The following is a 21,874-nucleotide window of genomic DNA, read 5'->3' as shown; positions in this document are numbered from 1 at the left end:
CTATTTTAAAAGATGAGAATGTTACATATTCCTCCTTCCTGGGATTAAAATTATTAGGTTATTATTGAAACATCAAAATAAAAAAGAACACTTAAAATTAGTTCTGCAATAAACAGTATCAGCTCAGATACATTTCTTTTATTGTATATAAAGCTGTCATAGTTTAACCGCAAAATATACCATACATCTTTGCACATACAGCATCTCCAGCATTTGTAGATAGAAAAAGGAGCAAAGTGTGCTGTTAGTCTACAGGCTTTAATTAGCTCAGATGAACATACATCCACAAGATCATTTTAAACATACAGGAACAGTAGGTTTCTGAAAGGAGGAAACCAAGGATGACATTTGGATGAAGTCTGATGAGAACTCTCTGGGAGCTGAATAGACTCAAGAAAGTTCATATAGCTTTTTTTGCTTCCTGCAGTGCTTACACTCATGCTGATACTAATTAATTCCCTTTGGTATCAAAAGGCAAATGAGAAAAGATGCTGAGGTATACTTTACAAACTCTAATTCTGGAAGGTGTTCTTAAAAAGTACCTTAAAAAGTTAAGCATTACTGAATCCATAGTGGCCTTTGAGTACCCAGCACACAGCAGAGGCCATGCCAGTTGCAGAGGTGGGCTTGGATGCCACTGGCACAGCAGTCATGACAGCTGGGGCTCAAGGAAGGGGCTGGCTCAGCTGGCTGTGGTCAGGCCCCACGGCTGGCTGCTGGCATAACCAGATAGCCAGTTTAGAGCTTGTTCCCATGCCTGCCCGAAGTGTGAACGTACCAGCTGTGTAAGGTGGTCATCTCTGTGTGCATGCCCTGCCTCCCTTGGACTGCGTGGGAGCGAGCACTGAGGGAGGCTCTCCAGCAGATTCCACATTCACTGTTAACCAAAGCACCCCTTCTCCATCTGCCTTACTATGCACTGTCCTCTTTTGTGACAGTCCTTATGCTCAGCCAAAATGGCAGCAGCTACAAGAGAGAGAAAAGGGAAGGAGGATGCTGAAGAGTAATCACCCTTCCTGCTGTTCCTGGACTGAATAACTAATATTCTTTTTATTTTCTATCACACTGCCTGTTAGCAGCACAGATGGTAAAAAATACCCCTGAATGCTAAGGAATGCAAAATAAAGACATAACCATGTGGAACCTAGACAGGCTGATTGTGTGGGGTAAGCAAACAGAGTACATTTGAATACAGCTAAATGGCAAATCATCCATTGAAGACGGCAAAGCATCGTGAATGCTTGCAGAATAAGGGAACTCTCTCAGCAGTTTGAAGGAGGACAAGGGTTCAGGGCAGATAGTTAGCAAATTTTGAGCTCTCCATGGGACATGGGGAGCACAACAGCTAAAGGATGCTGTGAAAATGGGCCTGCATCCAGTTGCAAAGGAGTCGCCACGTCTGTCTCTGACGTGAGTGCAAATTCCAAAGTGCTCAGATGGTTTCTAATGCCCGCAGTTCAAAAAGGGTGCTGGTGAATTAGAGGCAGAGCATAACTAGAAATTATTAACAGATCAGAAAATGCCTTCTAGTAAAGAACTGCAAGAATTCTGCCTCCATGGAAACTTTAAAATGGAAAGGGCTACTTTTCCAACTGGTCTGTTCCAACATAAGCTTAAACGAATTCAGGATGCATTTCTGACCTCAGTTTTAGAAAAGCTTGTACTGGATGGTCACAGCATCTCTTCTGGGTTCTGAGCCCTGAGACATTTGATTCCTCCCTGGCCCATTTGTCATGGAACTGCACTTCATCTGCATGCACCAGGCCTATGTTTCAGCCATGTGATTGGGGCTTGGTCCTGGAAGTAGATAGCTCAAAGGATCTGTGCTGCAAATATGGGAAGAATCAAAAGGTTTCTACAGATAATGGCTATTATCTGTAGAAACATGGAACTTGTTTGCTAATAAGCTCATTATTCAATAGCTCTCTGAAGATATTGCCTTTGAAGTTAGATAAAAGCTTTTCTCTGAGGAGTCTTTCTCTTCCCTTACTTGGCTGCTTTTCTTCTCCAGGAGCAAAGAAGCAGCCAGTACAGGTATTTGGCATTTCTTGAATAGGGCAGCCAGGGTATTCCTTAGACATTCAGGGGTGGTAGCAAGGGATAATTTCTGAAGATAGCCTCTGAAAGATTTTGCTTAGAGGCATTGGCTGCTGAACCTGTTATGTATCTAGAGGGGAGCTTGAATTGCCTCTGTAAGATGGCACTCATGCCCTTGATCCTAATCTGGACACTTGGGGAGATCACAGGGTGGTGTCATGGGGCCCTGGGAACAGGTGGCACAAGAATAAAGGCATGTAAAAGCTCTACCATTCATCTCTTCTGCATCTAGCTTTTAAGAAGAATCCATATTAATGTTTCCACATCTTTCATCAGGATTCATTTTTTCATGTCACCAGTTCATGCTGCTGCCTTTTCATTGTGTGTTTTTTGAGGATCTCTGGAGGCCAGGGAAAGGCATATTAGCTGGGGTTCACTCATGGGAGTGAGACTACAGTCTGTACAGGGACAGAGCAGAGCTGCCAAAGTCTGTATACTGAGAGACAAAGCCCTAACCCATGGTTAACGGGCAAGCCTGGAATGATAGTTTCACTACTCCCCAACAACTGAAGGGGATGTTTCTGGATCTGGATTTGAGATGTGGGAAGGAAAACATTTGCAGTGCTTTGATGGGGAAGATCAGTGAAGATTGATCTTTACATTGGGCTACAGGTGGGACTGGGAGGCAGTGAGGAGAGAAAACCTCAATTATTTTTATGCATTAAAGGTGGAAGGTACATATTCTCTGTCACTGTTACACAACCATCTTACGTATACCATTGTTTCCCAGGTCCTTGACATATGGGAAAAACATTATTTCTCCTTTTATAAAAACATGAAGGCTGCGGGTCACCACAGCTCAATTTAGTCAGTTCACTATTTGGAATATACACAGACTTGGTAAAATATGCCACTCTTATGAAGTGGCTAATCTTTTGAAACTTAAGTTTCCTGAGTTTCCTGTATCATCTTCAAAGAAAAGCAGTTGATGCTTTCAGCCCCTGTCTTAACAATCATGCTCTGGAAGTCAAATAACTCAGAAAACAGGAAATTAAATGAATTACTAAAAAATCCTGCAGATGATTCTAATTTTGCTTTTATGGCTAATAAAGATAATATCTTTTTATACAAAACTACTGAGTAAGTACATTGCTAGAAAATTTTTACATGTAATTTATTTGTTTGCACACTACTCAGTGTTAGAGCCATTTTCTGTAACCTTTATTCATAGCAAAAGAAAATGGTTATCTTTCATGTAAGCTCTTTGGAATGTATGTCTCACAAGGACTTCACCATGACAATTTTTGGAAGCTTAGCAGCTTATCAATGAGATCCTTTGAGCCCAGTGTTTAAGAAATACGCTTCTTCAGCAGAAACAGGAGTTTTTAAATAAAGACAGGACCAGTTATGATTCCCAAAATATTAAGGCAAGAAACCAAAAAGGATGGATTTTCTTAAAGAATGAGGAAAGCTCTGCTAACAGACTGAAAGTATTACCACTCCCTGTTCCATGCCAACATTTCTGCTTGCTGAAAATGACCAGCATGCCTCTGCTGTGCTGGAAACAGCAGATGGCACAGTGCGCCTTCCCTCAAGGGGCTGCTGGGCCATGCATGTGGAATGTGCTTTGATGCTCTCATCCCATGCAGGTCTCACTTCAAAGGCAGTCAAAGGCTTCGTACTCTGAAGGCTGAAGCTTCAGCAGTGAAGCCAGCTTTGTGTGGACACAGCAAATAAATCGACCTGAAATGTGGCTTCCTACTAGTACACTCCTCCAAATTATTTTTAGGTTGTTTTTCTTTGAAGAGACCATCCTCCTCCAGGCCTAATGCCTCCGTAAGTATTAGGAATGTATGGCTTCTTAAAGAATGCAAAAAGCTACTCAGTAGTTTGTGAAAACAAGTACCGGTGAGATGCACAGAGTGGGGTTGTATTGGCATTAGTGAGTGACATGGGACCACGTTTAGTGAGAAAACCTGCCATATGGTATCCTTTGAAAATCTCCACCCCCAAGCTAGCCGAATATCTTCTGGCAGGTGCAGAGATTTGTAACAGAAGTATGACAATTCTAATATAAATTGGAAATACGCATGTGGAAGCAGGGGAGGAAGGGAAAAAGGGCAAGGTTTAGAAGAATGGCTTGTGCTTATAGGACTTGAGTAGAAGCAATGAAACTGATCAACACAGAGGAAGATAATGTTTACAAAAAAGGTCAGACAGCCTGTGACGAAGCCACGCTGTGGCGCAAGGAGGGCGGTAACAAAAGTACAGCCTGGTGCCTGTGGCTGTGCTTCTTCCAGCTCTCCCAACAGGACAACACACTACAGTGGCACAAATGCCCAAAACTGGGAAAGAAAACAGTCAGGAAATTTGACTTTATGTCTTCCTGCTTTGGAATATGTGCTTGTGAGAATGTCAGTGGGTAGAAACAACTTACACAGAGATTTGCAAAATAAAATCCCACTCTCCTTTCACACGGTCTTTTGCTTCGTCTTCCTACACTAATTTCCTACACAGACAGTAAATAACACTTTAATTTACAACTGGGAACTTCACCTAAGAGAGCCCACTCCTGAAGCTTTATTGAGATGTACTTGCCTTTGTCAACATTAGATCTCAAAAAGAAATAACTGACAACCAATAATACCCAGAGGCCATAGGAGCTAGTTTCACCTCCAAGACATTTTGATTGTCTGTTTCTAGAGAAGGATGACAGAAGGTGGGTATAAAAAAATGCACATTTGCGCTTTCAAAATGTCATTAGTCAAATGGCTGTAACTTCAAACATGTAAACCAATGCCCATTTGGGAGCTCAGAGAACACACTCCTTCTTTTTTCACCTTGTAGGAAATTATCAGAAGCAATCAGAAGGAAACTCCCTGCTGTTCCCAACCTGGAAAGAATGCTGAGGCTGAAATGCTATTGCCAAAGGTCCCAATACAAATAGCCAGACGGAAAAGTTAACACCAGCATGGTGGGGTGGGAGAGAGAACATAAAGAGAGTGGGATAGGTTGCTGCAACAGCAAAGAAAAAATCAACACTACAGAGTTGTGTTTCACTGGTTAATGGAAATGGCTTCTGAATGAAGTGAGAATAAATAAAATGCCAGAAATCAAAATTTCTGCTTTATATGCCTTATTCTGAGCTAGAAGGTAAAAAAACATAGAGGAAACTTTTATAAAGAAATAGCAACAGTGCTCATACTTCAGAAAAATAAACAGAAATGTCTTTACTTATATGATGCAGGTAATCCGAAGTAAGCAAATAGCAGTAAGGGTGGTAGGGAGCTCCCCCTGGGATCTGACTCTCCCAGTTCTGAAATAAATGCAGAGCAGGTACTCTGAATGTAGGAGCAGAAGAGACACAGCTGTGATAAGAGTCTGCAAAAGATGAGGTCTATCAGATCGCCAAAAAACAGCAGTAACCCCACTGGAAGACACAATAGATCAAAGTAGAGGAAATAGGTCCCAAGCAAAGGTGATCAGTGTGTTATTTCTGAGCTCATTACTGAATTGCAGAACTCCTCAGGAGAGGTGGCATCTATACTTGGTGTTGGCAACACCTTTTCGTGTAAAACACAAAGCTTCTGTCCACTGTGTTGTACCAGAAACTTTCCCAAAGACGAATATCAGCCCATGACTGGAATGGCTCAAAGTCACTTTCCTCAGTATCTGGAGGGCACATATTTCACCTAAGATGATTCAAAACTGTTGACAAGCTGCAAAGTCAAGACACATGCTAGGTCTGTATGAAGTCTGTACAAATTTAACAAGGACTAGTGAAACAGAACAAAGGTACCATATCACCGCTTTGGCATGAATCCTACTTGTGTACAATATCAAAGTGTCACAGGGGCTTCAGAAACTCTAAAAAAGAGTGTGATTCTCTAACACCAAGAAGCCACTGAATTGCTGTACATATGACGTTTAGGTAAGGGAAAAAGTCACACCTATGATAATTCTAGTACAGCTTAACATGCAGCTAAGATGTACTAGAATTATGTGAAAAATGCACATCATCCAGAAAAGTCAGTTACTATTCTTAGCACCTATGACTGATATATGAAGGAAAGGGCACATCCAAAAAGGGTCAAACCTGAAATATCATAGCTGAAAGTGTATAAGGACAGATGCATTCCTCCATGCAATACACTTATGGAGGAATATCATGTCTAACTTGATCTCATACAGCTCCTTAAAGGAAGACTTAAAAACACCTGATCATGTACTGCAAGCTGTATTTGATGTAATTTCCAAGCCCACTGACACTGCTGCAGACATCAGCAGTTTTTGTGTTGGTACATGCAATACAAGCTATGCAGATGTGAATGGAAACCTGCAGTGAATTGCTCAGTTGGTTATCAGACACCAAAGCTTAGGTAAATAACATTTAAAAAACGATCAACATCTTCATTGGCTCAATAGGCCACAAACCACCTTGCATCCTCAACAGACAGGATGCTATGCTTCTCTCATAGTATTTTCTTCTGATCTACAAGCAAATGAGCTGTCAGAGAGAGCAATATATGCCAATATTAAAAGAAAAAAACAACAATTCAGAAACCCCATCCTGTTTACCAGAACAATTCCTCTATACCAGACAGCATTACAAGGCCAGGTCAGTATCCACATGTTGAAAGTATCAGGCTGATGTACTGCACAGTCTCAGGGGTAAGTCTCATCCTGCCATTGGTAGCTCTCTTTAAAGCATGTGGGGCTGAAAGACACCCAATCTACAAAGATTTAGTCAAGGTAACTTTTAACTATCAGACAGCAGATTATGATCTTAAACAAATTCTGATGAAAAACTGGATCATCATAAAGTACAGGCAGCAGTGATTAAGAGCAAGCTCTAAGGAATATACCTAGGTGAAACACTGAGAATGCAATGTGAGAGATGAGGAGGAATTTACTGAAAAAATACTTTCTCTAAAACCAGCCCCCTTCAAGTATCATCTTGAAATTCCTATGTAAAAACCCAGAGTAGCCCTTATGGTCTGAGTTTTTACATAGGAATTCAAAGATGGTAATTCAGCTGCCTGTTTTTAGCAACATCATTGAGTAGTAAGTACTAACAGGAAGGAAGATCTGGAGCTCATCTGGTCCATCTTGCCCTGCTGAGAACTCTGAGAACACTTAACAGTTCTCTTCTCGGAACTTAGTAATTATCTTAATGGTGTTCAGATTTCTGTCAATAATTAAGTATCAGAGTCCAAGCAACTGGAATTTTAGAGACATAGCTGGACTCAGTAATTTGTGGGTGGATAAGACAATCAATTTTTTGTGTCAGATCTTAGTCTCACCTCTGTTTGGAAGAGCATTTTCACTGAAATATGCAGAAAAATCTGTAGGATTAAAATCTCCGGTGTCTTTCAAAAAGTACAGGGTCTAATAGGAACAGAGTGAATCTTCACATGGTTCTAAACACAATTGAATATAACTCATTAACAGCATTATGACCTTACTGCAGGGAGGATACTGAGAAGGCTTTCAGAGTCTGTAATGAGACACCTTCAGAATGTCATAGATAAAAGAAAAAAAAGTGGTGAAAATCCTTCTGTGTGCCACATAATTAAATCTCAGGGACGGGTGAAGCTGGTGACTTGTGGGCACTGCAACAGTATTTTAAACTAGCAGATCCTATTAAAGACTGTACACTGTCTTCACAAGTCTCAGCAAGTGACCAGGTGAAGAAGGTGGCTTTACTGCTAGGGCAGAGGGCACTCCCCAGCCATGGAGCAGGGCTCTGTTTGGGGCAGATCTTGTACAGGTGCACGCAGATGCCAGTCTCCAGCCTCTGTACCCTCACCCCTGCAACAGTGTTCTGCAACCCACAGACACCAATATCTCATCTGACCAAGACCCTTTCTCTGCAGCAGAACCTTTAAGGTTTCTTCTCTCTTAAGGCCACAGGCTGTGTCCATTTCTACAGCCTCTATCAAGGTTCATGTTCTGCTGAATGCGATGTCTGTTGAGAGGTAATTGTTGACTCAAGGGAACTCGCAGACTGGTGTTCAGATAACCTGTCCAGGAACTATGTTGCTTAAGAGACAGGGTACCAATACTACGTGTCCAAAAATCATCATTATCTTTGTTTGGGTTGTTATGAGTCAGCTCTCATCTTTGTGATGGAGAAACAGCATTCAGGTTAAAATCTTTTAAAGATAAAAATATTTATGTGCTATGACAGGAACTGGATTTCTAGTGGTGGTTTTTAAAGGTAACAGATATTCTAACATCCCCAAAGTGAAGACTCATGACAACTGGAAAAAAATCAAAGCAGAATTAACTGCACCCACGGATTGCAATAAAATCTCATTGTGGATATCAGACATCTGCAATCATTGTCAAAAAGTAGGACATACTATGGCTAAACTCCTCAGGAAATTCCAAAGCACAGTCTTGGTAACCTCTCAGTTGTTCCACTACTTGCCAATCAAAAAAGCCTAGGGATCTGAGAGGATATCCAGATATGAAATTTCAAATAATATTGCTTTAAGTGATAGAAAGGTGATACATGTTTGTCTAGCAACTTGTAGTATCTGGAATTCTCACTGGTGATCTTTCTTGCAGAGCCTTGTGTGGTATGTGCTTTATTTGCTGCAATATTGCCAAAGTAAACTTTCAGCTATATAAATGTGATCATGGTGGAACCTGATCTTCTGATGAATTTCTGAATCTTTTTTATTACAGAATCTCTAGATTCTAGACCATTGTCTAGTACAAAACTTGTTTAAAGAATGCAATAAATGCAAAACATTCCTTCCTGCTTATTTTTCTGATGATATCATTAAATGGGTAATATTGGAAGGGACTAGAGTGGGTCTTGTGGTTCAAACTCCCTGCTCCAGCAGGGTCATTCCAGAGCACATTTCACAGGACTGTGTCCAGACAGTTCTCCCTCGCAGTGAAGGAGACTGCGCATGTTTCTGGACCACCAGTTCCTCATGCTCGGGTAGAACTTCCTCTGCATCAATATCTGCCCATCGCCTCTTGTCCTGTTGCTCAGCACCACTGAGAAGGGCCTGGATCCATCCTCTTGGTATTTTTCCTTCAGGTACTTGTACACATTGATGAGATCCCCTCTCAGTTGTCTCTTCTCAAGGCCGAACAGCCCCAGCTCTCCCTGCCATTCCTCATAAGAGAGATGTTTCAGACCCCTCACTGTCTTTGTAGCCTCCACTGAACCCACTCCAGGAGCTCCATGTCTCTGTTGTCCTGAGGAGCCCAGAACTGGACACAGCACTCCAGGTGAGGCCTCACCAGGGCTGAGTACAGGGGCAGGATCACCTCCCTCCACCTGCTGGCAATGCTCTTCCCAATGTCCCCAGGATACCATTGGCCTTCTCGGCCACCAGGACACACTCTGGCTCATGGAAGCTTCTTGTCCACCAGGACCCCCAGGTCCTTCTCCACAGAGCTGCTCCCCAGCAGGGCAGCCCCAGCCTGTGCTGGTGCCTGGGGCTGTTCCTACCCAGGTGCAGGACCCTGCACTTGCCCTTGCTGAATTTCAGATGGTTCTTTGTCCATTTCTCCAACCTGCTGAGGTCCTTCTGAAGGGCTGCACAGCACAACACATGGAGTGTTGGCCATTCCTCCCAGCTCTGTGTTCTCAGTGAATTTGCTGAGCAGGCATCTCCTCCTTCATCCAAGTCATGGATGAAGAAGTTAAACAGTACAGCACTGAACCTTTGGGGACACCACCACTGACAGGCCTTCAAATAGACACTGTGCCACTATTTATGACCCACCAGGATCTGCCATTCAACTACTTCTCAATTCACCTAATTTTCTGCTCATTCGGTCCACCCCTTCTGAGTTTGCCTATGAGGGTGTTGTGAGACACTATCAAAAGCCTTGCTGAAGTTGAGGTAGACACTATCCAATGTTCTCCCCTCAATCATCCAGGAAGAATCTCTGCAGATCTAACATATATCAATTGTCAGAAATGCCCTGTTTCTCTGTCCTTACATTTATCCTTAACAATAAGTTCAAATTATGTAAAAGAAAAATTTGCTATTGAAGACAAAATCCATTTATCTTTTAGGCCTAAGGTAACTCCATCCTACTCTATTTGCCCCAACATATATTTTTTCTCATACTTTCTCACCTTCTCTTTCTGATGGCTTAGAAGGGTCACTGATTTCTCCCATGTTTACACCTCCTGTATGGTAGCACAGCTAGCACACCACTGAAATACATTTTTAAGGTGTATGATCAGATGGGATCTAATATGGTAAGAAGTGAGGGACAAAGGCAGGAAATCCAATCGGCAACTGGTTGCTGATTTAGGGAATACTCCCACAAGGACCAAACTAAGAGATGGCACAGGGCTTGAGTTTGTTGTAGCATTCCTAAGAGAAAGGCTGGGTCAAAATGCTCTTAAAAAGTGAGAACTTTTTCAACTAAAAAAGGTTGAAATCTAGGCACCAAATAGATCTATGTCTATTCTAGATGCAAAAGAAACACAAAATTCTATACTACTACTACTAGAATATGCTTAACTCTAATACAAATACTAGACCTGTAGTATTCGCAACTAGATAAAGTTAGTCTTGCCTGGTGCCCTTTCTGTGGTACAGCAGTACCTGGTACCAGGAACTTCTGGTTTTAGGCTCAAGTTTTCCTTAACTGTGCCCAGGAAACAGCTTTCCAGAAGACACAGAGATATAAGAGGCAATGAGGTGAGGAGGTGGTCAAAATTGTACATATCTGCCTCCATTTGTCAGGTGTCAGTAGCAAAGGCAATGCTAGATTGAGGCTTATTTCTGGTTTTGGAAAGGGAACCCAAAATTCTCCCTTCCTATTCACTGCAAATTATGGCCAGAGTATCTTCTTTTCATGGATGGTGAAACAGAGTTTAAAATCACAAAATAAATGGATAATAGCTAGAAAATTACTCAGCAGAGAAAGTCCACATGATCCCAATTCTCTCTTCCTGCTTTTCCCTGGTTTAGGTGAATGTGACAGAGTAAGGGCATATAGCAGGATACAAGGTAGAAGGGGGTTTGCAGCAGGAGATCATCTTTCTTTGCCAAGAAAGAAAGAAAAGATCCCCATGTTTTTGTGTACATAGGAAAAAACAAGTGAGGAAGCACCCTCCACTTCCTAAGTGCAAGAGAGGCCCATAGTCACAGGAGACCTGTGGCTCATGCTTTGTCAGATGATAGGGGCAAGAAGATGAGCAGTCACAGGTTTTAGCAGGGATTGTGGGAGAGTCTAATCCAATATAACAGCAATATGAGGAGTTAGATAAAGCAGAGTACTCACAAGCTGATCAGACTAACCATTTTGGGCTAAGCATGTTTTCTGTGACACTCCCGCTTCCTCACTAATCCTTCATCAGGCAGTTTCTCCTTCTTTGTTCCCTGCAGAGTCTTCTCTGATGACCACACTTAGAGGAACCTTTGTTCCTCCATCCTTGCTCAGCTACTCACTGCTTGGCAGGTGAAACAGAAACATTGATACCTGCACATTGGTTTCCAAAAGCAAGAGCTAGCCACACACTCTGCTGCCATGCACACACGAACAGTTATCCAGTCACGTAGTTTATTTAAATCATCCAGTATAGTTTAACAATCTTCTTTAGACTTTAGACAGCTCTGCTGGGAAGGGGATATTCCATGGTTTCTCAAACTAGTTATTCAAATATTTTCATATAAATGCTTTTCATATGAATGTTACAAACCCAGCAGCTATAATCAGGCAGATGTTTCAGGCTGATACATCCCCATGCTGCTACAAAGGATCGACCTTCACTTCCCAGCGTGAATTCCTAGCTCACAGTCACCTGTGCTATGTATTATAAAGGTCATTTAACAGTATGTAGGAAGAAAAAACACTTTGTCATTTTCTGCAAGCCCTGGACTATGAACATCAGATTTCTCCACTAATACACAGACCTCTAGACTGATGGGTCATAGGATCCTCAGCTGTTCCTGTTGAAATTACTGGCTTCCAAGAAAAAAATTAAGAGTTCTTTTCTGCAATGTCTCGGTAATGAAGAGCACAAGAAAATACACAGTAAACATATTATTCATGTGGAGAATCAGCTCTTTTGCAGTTCTGGGAAAAGAAATTCTTCTAATTTTGATGTTGGAGTCTGCAGACAATCACTCCAACATAGTTCCTTTTATCATTGTAATAATACGTTTTTCTTTCCTAGTGCTTATTTTCTTCCCTGGTAGATATGACGCATTATGCTCTTCTTTAAGAGCTCCTTTTTTTCTCTCTCAGTGGTGGTTTTTAAAACCATTTTTATCTAGTCCTTACTTCATTGCTTAAGCATTTGTTATGTTCTAGCATTCCAATTATTTTAATTGAAAGCTTAGCCAATTCAATAAAGTCTGTTTGCTTCCTGTTTAAACTGATGATGTGGCAGGATTAGACTCTGATCCAGGCTGCTATGGGGTAGCTGGCTTATCTTGGCAGGAGAGCTGGAACTCAGTGTTAAATCTCTGCAAGAAGAAACTGTTTTAAATCCATGCAGATTCCTCACAGTGCTTTTTGCTCCAAACATCCTCCTTCCCACTGGAAAGGAAAACAGCACAGAAAGATGGTGGTGCTCATAACCATTGTAACTAGAGCAGGATCTTCTCAGAGGAGCAGCTTCTGACTTCACTGACTGGGCATAAAAATAAAACTGTGAGTATGCCCTGGCTGATACAGGATGAGGACTTTCTCCCATAATCATATGTAACAGGTATAAAATATCCAGATTTTAGTGCCTCTTCACTCATAGCCAGTGCTTCATGCACAAGAGAGGAACTCTTCTACATGTCTTGGGCTAGAGGAAAGCTGGAAAGTTGGCATCTAAGGGAGCAGAGCCTCCAGGAACCTGCAGCACCATCAGAAATGCAAGTTAAACTAACGCCATAAGCTGCTGTTGTTCCCATTGAGGACCGTCCCATTAAGCAATATCCTTTTCTAGAAATAGCGCCAATTTTAAGCACCTTCCTTTGGGAAGTACTTCAGTTAGAAGTTTCAATTTTCCCAATTCAGTGAGGAAAACAGGCCATTAAAAAGTGTCCAGTCTGTGCAACACTGAAGTAAAAAAGATGTGATGTTGGTGTGACTGAAGATGGAGAAAAACAAGTAAATAAATAGTACACCAGAGAGTTAACTGTTTTTATTCAAGAAACAAAACAGCTGCCCCAAAAAAACCCAAAAACTAAAACCAACTACAACAACAAGAAAGCCACCAAAACAAAAAACCAAACAACCCCAAACAAAACCCCAACCAACCAAAAGAAGAAGCCCACAAATTGTTTCTCCCTTACAGGAGTGTTGTGAAAGAGACTTATTAATAAAGGGCCTGCTGTATATTGCACCAGCTCAAAGGGAGGAACAGTTTGGTCTTTCACTGTGCTACCATATCAGTCAGTGTCCTGTTGGAATTTACAGTAATTTATATGAGATTATTCATTAAGTTCCCCAACAGTTTGGAGAAAACTCAGCATTTGGAAAAGTAAGGTTATTCAAAAGATAATGCACTCCAGCTCCAGATGCAATCCCTGTCTGAGGTTGCTGTTAGGAGGCAGCCAAGGCAGAGAAGCTGTACATGATGCTCAAGCCTGGATCTGATCCCCAGAGCACCCACTGTTATCACTTGAAGGCTTAGCTCAGTTCTGTGTTTTTGTTATGCTGCTCTTCTGAACTGCCTGATAACCTAAGACTTAACTGAGTGAATAAAGCGAAGGAAAATATTTTTCCTTCAAGTATTCTCATGAAACTCTAGCTGACTTCTAAACTCCGGTGTGGTATTGGATAGCTGAAGTACCTGGTACCCAGCCTAAGCTATCCAGCATACTGATGCAGTCTGTAGTAGGAGTATCTGAGTTTGAGAAGTGTTTGACAACATTCTCAGGCACAGGGTGTGATTCTTGTAGTGTCCTGCATGGGGCCAGGACTTGCACTTGATGATCCTGTTGGGTCCTTTTCCAACTCAGCATATGCTATGATCCTCTGATCTCTCTCTTTTCTCCAGCTGATCAAACTGGAGCTGTTTTCCAGATGATCAAACATTCTTCCAGATGATCAAACATCCTCCACATAGTGGATTCAAATTCTTAGAAGCCAACCCTCTGTTTTTGAGAGGATATGAAACATTAACTTAGGTCATAAGACACACTCGCTGCATAAGGTAATTCATCCCACAGAACACAGTTAAAACATATCCCAAGCCAGATATTTGTGGACAAAAGGTTTGGACTTGGTCTCTTTCAGATGAAGGCTGCTAATAGACAAGAGATTATCTCAATACATTACCTTTTTTACTTGATTGTGCCTTAGTTTCCTATGTAATTTTAAACTTTTTTTTTTCCTTGAAGATTGGGGTTTTTTCCTCAGTCTTTTGGAGGTCTCCACTTGCTTTTATCTTGATGTGCTTCCTTCTCTGTTAGCTGTACTCTCCCAACTCTCTGATCTCCATCATCAAAATGGAGATGTTCCATTTTGAATAAAAAATTAATGCTTTCAGCAAATAAATATTTTTTTCTTTCTGGGCAGAATGTAAAAAAATCTAAATATCATCATTCCAGGGTTGGTTTTATTTTTGCTGGGTTTTTTTTGTTGTTGTTGTTTTGTTTTGTTTTGTGTTTTTTTTGTTGGGGTTTTTTTTGTTGTTGTTGATTTGGTTTTATTTTTTCCCAAAAGACAACCATCATAAGATTCCAGATCCACATCTGTGAAGTATATACACACAGAATGAACAGTGAGCTGTTGAAAACTTGCTATCAAAATTTTCTTAGTACATTGAGGTATTAGCTGATATAAAAAGCTTTTCACCTAACCTGGACACACTTGATTACACCATCAGTAAAAACAAATATAATTTTTCCAGTCAAACATAATGAGGTAAGGCAAGTCCATTCATTTCTGCTTAATAAGGATCAAAAATTGTTTTGCAAGTATACTGTTTTTGTTTTTTTTTCTTAAATCCTATCAGTGCAAATAAGCAGAAACCAATTAGGAGTTTATTAGTGTGTTAAGGTGTTATTAATTCTTATTATAATCTGATTCTTATATAATGAATCAATGTTTCTGCATTAGCCTTTGGTCCCTGATTAATCAACACACTTATATACAGACTTAACTTTAATTATGGGAACAGTCTTCTGAAGTTAGTCATGTGTTCAAGTGTGTAAATTATAAAATGCATGTTATGTTTACAGTGTAACAGCTACAATACCAAAGACTCTCTGAAGCAAGGAACAATCCAAGCTGACATGTCTCCTACTGTTGGAACTTTTCAGAATATGAAGATACTTCCAATTCCTTTCCTGTCCCCCTGGCTGTGTTGGTAGGTAATAGTAGATAAATCCAGAACAACCTTGTGGGAAGAGCAGCAAATAAAACTGTGGCAGGCCCTAAAGCAGGGTGTCGGGAAGCAAAGACAAGTACACCATGCAATGGTGGGGGAGGAGGAGTGCCCATGGCTCACATCTGCTGGGAGCTCCTGGCACCACTGTGTGGCTCTGAGCCATCCACGTGTCAGAGTGAGCTGAGCAAGGAATGCCTTGAGCCTGTAGCACAGCAATGCATGGAGACAGCACTTGACAAAGAGCTCTGTCTGAGCTGGAGGTAAGCAGATGTTTTTCACTGAGGTCTCCAGCCTGCAGCCCGCGAGGAGGACAAGCAAGGCTGAGTAGTGCCCATTGACCGATTCAGGTCAATGCCAGGCTGAGCCAGCTGCTCTCCAGCTGGCCCCGTGGAGCCCAGGGTCTGTAGCCTGGTTAGTCCTGACACAGGCAGCATGGCTGTTCACAGGTTTTCTGTTCTGACACACTAGCACAGCCTGCTGCAGCCATCAGTCAGCAGTCAGAATAGTCAGATAGCAGTCAGACACAGATAGGCCTCTCTTTGGAGGCCTATCAGTGCCTCAGAGATATAATAACTACCTCCATTTCATGGAGATATGAACTTCTCTGGAGCTGGTCTGAGACTGTGGAAGTTGCTCTTCAGTCATGCCAGGAACCAGGGAGCATGTCAAAACTCAATGTTATTTGCTCGGTGTGAAGAGTGCTTTCTAGAGTTTTCCTTCTCTATGTGAATACACAACAAACTAAAGAAAATCAAACTTCTCTCAACAACTTCAAGAGCTTACCAGATCATGAACCACAATCATACAAGTCTCTCTCATTGGCAGAAGAGTGTGGCATATGAACAATATACCAGAACTGTTAATTTTATTTTTCATCTGTTCTGGTAACTGGGTGTCAGAGCAGAACACAGCAATGCTAAGTCTATCTCAGCTCCCTGGAGGAATGAGATGGGATTATTTGTCACACAAACATTCCCATCACAGTTACATGGGGCTTGTTTCTGCATATAAAGAATCAATATGCTCTTGTAGGAACTTGTACAGCCTCACTTGATCACCTAACTTAGTGTCTGAATTGGGGATGTAGACTTGGGCACATCCCTTTCTATCTTTAATTAACTGTCTGAACTGATAATGCTGGCCATCCAGTGCTCTGTAGGGGCTGAGTTGGCTGAATCATCATCTCAGGTGCCATCTCTCTCCACTCACACCACACCTTTTACTGGGCAAACACACTCCTAACTAAGGCATCTTGCTCAAGTGTGCCTTGCATCATCCCTATAGTTCTGTATGGAGCAGTGCTAATGTACCCAGGGACATGCCTTAAAGTGTTTGTCCTCAAACTTTGGGATTAATACCAGTAATTTGTGCCTAAATCTTAACCATTACTGTGCTTTAATTTGCCAGATACAAGGCAATACTGTATCTTTCTAACAATCTTCTGTCTTGTTGATAAGCCTTCCCTATGGCCTCCTTAAACTAGCTCAGGTTAAATATATACACACTATTTTAAAATAAGAAGCTCTAAGAAGAAGGAGATCAGAGTCTATATTACTGTGGCATAACGTATATTCAGCAGTGCCAAATGTAAGCAGGGAGCTTATTGCTGTGGGAGGCACAGCACCATGGCAGCAGCTTGCCTTTTATGTGAGCAAAGTGCAGTGTCCCTCTCTTGCACAAGACACTCTCCAGTGTGACAAGTCTCTGTCCTGAGCCCAAGCAGGCTGCAGCACTGACCTTCAGATTTAAGAGAACTGCAGTATGAGGACTGAGGAGGCTTAGAGAACTTTTTGAAGTGTTAGAGCAATCAAAGGCTGTGGAAAGGTCTCACAGGTTGATTCAGAGCATCCAGTGCAGCTTCGCCCTCTTCACTTAATTGACAACAGACTCAGAGGGAAAAGCTTGACTTTAATCAGGATCAGTGTGCTTCCCAATATACTCATATATCTCTGAAGTGTCCATTTCTCATATGAATCTTATTATTTTTCCATCTCATGCTCTTTCATCTATAAAGAATAGAAAGTCCTTGACTGTAGGGTCAATCTTCTTCTATTTCCTCCCCATGGATGCGTATGGCATGACATTTATAGTTGCACACTCTTATGTGCTTACTTACATGGATGGGAAATCAGTGCCTAGGCTGAGACATATCTGGAAGTGTGTTCCTACTTCAAGTCCATTTCCTGCCTACACCCATCTTCTCTTTTGGCTATTTCTGATGATTTCATTCCAATACTATTTTTTGTTTTTAATGTCTTTTCACCGCTTCCATCCATTCCAGTACCTATTTCTTCTCTAGGCTTCCTGATCACCTTCACTTCCCACACAGAGGTGGCAGCATAGAGGTTACTTGTAGTTTTTTTTCTTTTTTATTTCTTTTTTATTTTTTTTCTCTTTTTCTTTTTTCCCCTGTCTCCACTATGTGTTTTTCTTCTTTTAGTTATCCCTTCTGAATCACTTTTCTGTTTTGGACTTTTCAGAACCATTATCCTCTGAATTGTCTTCGCTCTTGACTATTCAACACCCTCTGGGCTGACTCAGCCCAGGCTGTGTGGGAATTGATTGGGAATGAATCAGCAGCTCAGTGCTCAGAAGGGAATTAACAATCTATTTACTCTCAGATGATTCCTGTCTCTCCACCTCCATCTCCAGTGACCATTTTCCAAATAAAACTATTTATAATCTTCAGATATATGAACAGGCAGAGCTCTAGAGAGGGGCTGTAAAAGTTACGTTAAGGCAGTAGGTGGCTGAAACCATTAAAAGTTTCAAGTGGCAATAGCTAAAATTAGTCCAAGTGGAGAGAAGATTATTAGCTAGGAGACTTATGGGTCCTACGCAGCAGGTGGTCTGTTTCCAGAAATCAAAATGTTCTAAAACCCAGCAAATATCTTTCACATTCAAGTGTTATTTTTACCCAACTCCAATTACAAAAATGGTCTTTCCTCATGCCGAAGTATCAGAAAGCAGTGAGAGCAACAAGTACATATACAGGGTGGGAACTTTTATATTATACAAAAACTTTTTGTGATAGTACTTCATTTGAGTACTTAATTTCAAGCACAAAGACCCTTTACAGACACATACTTGGAGCAGCCAAAGGATGAAAACTGCAGAATATGCAGAAACTGTTCTTCAGCAAAGTTCTTCCTCTGCCTCTGGGGAAACACTCTTGTTAGTCGGATGCTTCTTAATTTTTTTCCATTGATTAAGTTTAGTGTATGGTCAGTGTTGCTGTCCCCACAACAGTGGATGCATGAACACGAGGGAATATATCCTCCACTATTGGCAAGGGGAATAAACCAGAAGCTAGTCTAGTAAAGTCTTACAATGGCATAAAGGTGATACAAGCACATTGATTCTGCAGAGGAGAAAAGAGGAGAAGATTCTCTATGTTTATTTCTGTAACAGCTGTAGTCTGAATTTGCCTGATGCCCCTCTAGTGAGGTCTTACCCTTTTTTGTGATGTGATTGGAATGAATTTGTTCTGTTTTGTTCCCCTTTAAAATTACTGATTGCAGTAATTTTAAAGGAGAACAGAAGCAATTAGAAAAAAAAGAGCCTTGTCATTTCCCTGAGTATTTAGACTTAAAGAACAAGATGTTCATCCTTGAAAAATGCTTCTTGAAAATTCAACTAGACTCTTCTGCTTCACTCACTGTTCTTTGCCTCAGATGAACACTTGTCCATGACTGGCCTGTTATTACAGTCCTGCCAAATTAAACAAATTGAAGGAAGGGTACAAAACATTACAACAAAGCTGGAATAGAAAGCATTTGATTTGAGGAAGCATCCTTTGATTTGCGAGGTGAAGGCTCCAAATGCTTGTTTACCTCAAAATACTCTCCTTTTGGGACCTGGCAAACAGTAAGTTTTTAACTGGTCCAATTTGAAATGGACCTTTACTGTTAGTTTTAGAAGAGTAACCTCTTTTTAAACATGGCGTCACAGGCCTGCTACAGAAGAATGTGGGAGACCAAGCCAGCATAAATGGCTAATAACTCAATTGTTTTAAATAAAAATATACCACAGGAGAACCACTTGCTTGACTTCCACTTTTAAAATTATTTCCATGTGAATAGAAAGCAGCTTAAGAGAGCTGTGACTACAGAAGGAAAAGAAGACAAGATGGGGTGGATTTGTGACAGATTTTGTGATGGCCACCAAGTTAAGTAATGCACTGACTTAAGTTTAGCTGGTCCTTCAGCTACCAGTTGTTCATCATTAGATGTCAGTAAAGAGAAATACTAGGGTTTTTGAAGCAAAAAAATAATTTCTTACAGGCAAAACCTGTTTCAGTAGGGTTTACATTTTGGGGGGAGTGGTTTCAGTTAATAACAACTGAGCTTTTCTGAGCAATCTCTGGAGAAGAAAAATTCAGCTTCTTAGACACACACTGACCTACTAAGCAAATGTCTTGATGGCTGGAAACAGAGTGTATTTTAGGATAAAGAAAATAAGATGTCTTACTATTTGCTTCTTCATCTTCACAACAACAATTCCTTTTCAAACATCATTATAGCAAGATTGTCTAGCTCTTGCACATATAGATTAGTAATGAAAATGCGTCCTAAGACAACCGGCTAAGGCTTCCCACTGACAGCGCATTTCAGCATCACATAATCTGATTCTCTTGTACACTGGTTACTGAGAAACAAAATTAAAAGAAACAGCTATGAATTAAAAAACCCTAGAGCTGTTTTTTCTGCACACAGGATAGACATTTCCATTCTACAGAACAATCAATTGCATTAGCCTTTTGCTTGGTCATAGTCCTGGTGCAGTGGGAGACTCATTCTAGTCTCCTTTCTTCTGCCTGAACTGGTTTTGGGGTTTGTTTGTTTGGTTGGTTTTTGGTTTTGTTTCTCTCGGGGGTTTTGTTTGTTTGTTTTTTGGGTTTGGGGGGGGGGGTTATTTGTTTGTTTGTTTGTTTTTTAAGTGGATCATCTGTTCTTCATATCAAATTCATAAGAGAAAAATGTTTTCAGTCTTAGAATTTTAAATCACTTTATCTCCCTCTTCTGTTTCCTTAGTATTCTTGTTAGTTCTAACTTTGGAGATAGATTTGGTATTAAGACAGAGAGTATGTTGAAGTAAGGAGTTATGTGGCCAGTTAGGGAGACTGGATACACTTAGTGCTTAAGGATACACCTTTGGAGCTGAATCCTTTGGTGCTCATTTGGCTTTGGTTTTCTGCAGCCACAGCAGGGCAGTGTGATGGGAAGCTTTGCAAAATCTCACACAGAGATCTCCTGAGGCCCACTGTCTCAGACCCTGGTGGGAGGCAGGGACCCATGTGTGGCCATAGTAAAAGCCAAATAAGATGAAGCAACTATTTTCCATAATATGTTACTGGGGCTAAAGTTCCAGACTAGGCTGCACAAATATGAATCCACCATCTCTTAATAAGGGCTCAACTTCTGTCAGCACAGAGCCTGGCCTGGATTTCTGAAGCATTTAATGAAAAGTGGCATAAAAGAAGACTCAAATGGAGAAGTAAATCAGACCTCCACTGGTGGTGATTACCATGCTTGGGAAGGAAGAGGGGCAGAAAACAAAAATAGGCCTTAGCTGTGCAGAGGGGAAAGGAAATTTAGCACCATGGAGTCTAAAATATCTTTTTCTGTACCTGAAGCATTGGGGCATAAAAGAGCTGTCTGTCACATGGCCCATTCTGAGCCTCAGGAAGTTGCGCTGTGCTTCACACCAAGTTCTCCAGTTCTGAGGAATGACAGAGTAATTGGGAGGTCATGCCTCTCTCATGCTATTTTTCAAAAAAGGAGTGAATTTTTTTTCCCAAATTGATGATCAAGACTGACTCAGACTGCCTGGCATTTCAATGATATTGGGAAGCTGGCCGCTGTAGAAGCTAACAACTTTACTCATTAGTAGAGTAAAGATATTTTTTGCCACTGTTCCTGGAACACACTCAGAAACATTACCATACACCAAAATACTTAAATAGTACAATATACTCAGAATATCTTTCAGATAACAGCAGCTGGAACCAACCAAAACCTATTAGAGACTTGCTTAACAGATGGAAGTCCTGGACCCCAGTTCATAATTACTGTCCTCAGCTCAGTGGATCTGGTTACAGATTTACCCCTCAGATCTTTCAGTCTATGACTAACAGAAAAGAGGATGAGACTACCAGGGTCTCCTGTGCATATTTTTCCTTCTGGAAGTATGACACAGTGTCTCGTCTTGCATATCCTATTATACTTGTTTTTCAGGACAGGTAATGATCACTGTTGTTATCTGTCAAAGAATGATGTAAACTGCTGGTGCAAGTGCCCATCACTGACACACAGAGAACCTCATTACCACTTTTGCTCCACCAAAAATATTCAGTCATGACTAGCACAGGCAGACACCCTGGGTGCCACGTACAGAAGAGTGGCCTCATTGGCAGTGTTGTCTGTGGCACAGACGAAGGAAATAGGATTCATCTGGAACACATAATTTTTTGGCTAATCCCAGCTATTAGGCATCAGTGGCTTCCGTCGATAAGGC

Source organism: Agelaius phoeniceus, chromosome Z (assembly GCF_051311805.1).
Source record: "Agelaius phoeniceus isolate bAgePho1 chromosome Z, bAgePho1.hap1, whole genome shotgun sequence".
NCBI classification, from domain to species: Eukaryota; Metazoa; Chordata; class Aves; order Passeriformes; family Icteridae; genus Agelaius; species Agelaius phoeniceus.
The sequence above is the reverse complement of the archived record's forward strand: the minus strand, read 5'-3'. Positions refer to the sequence as shown.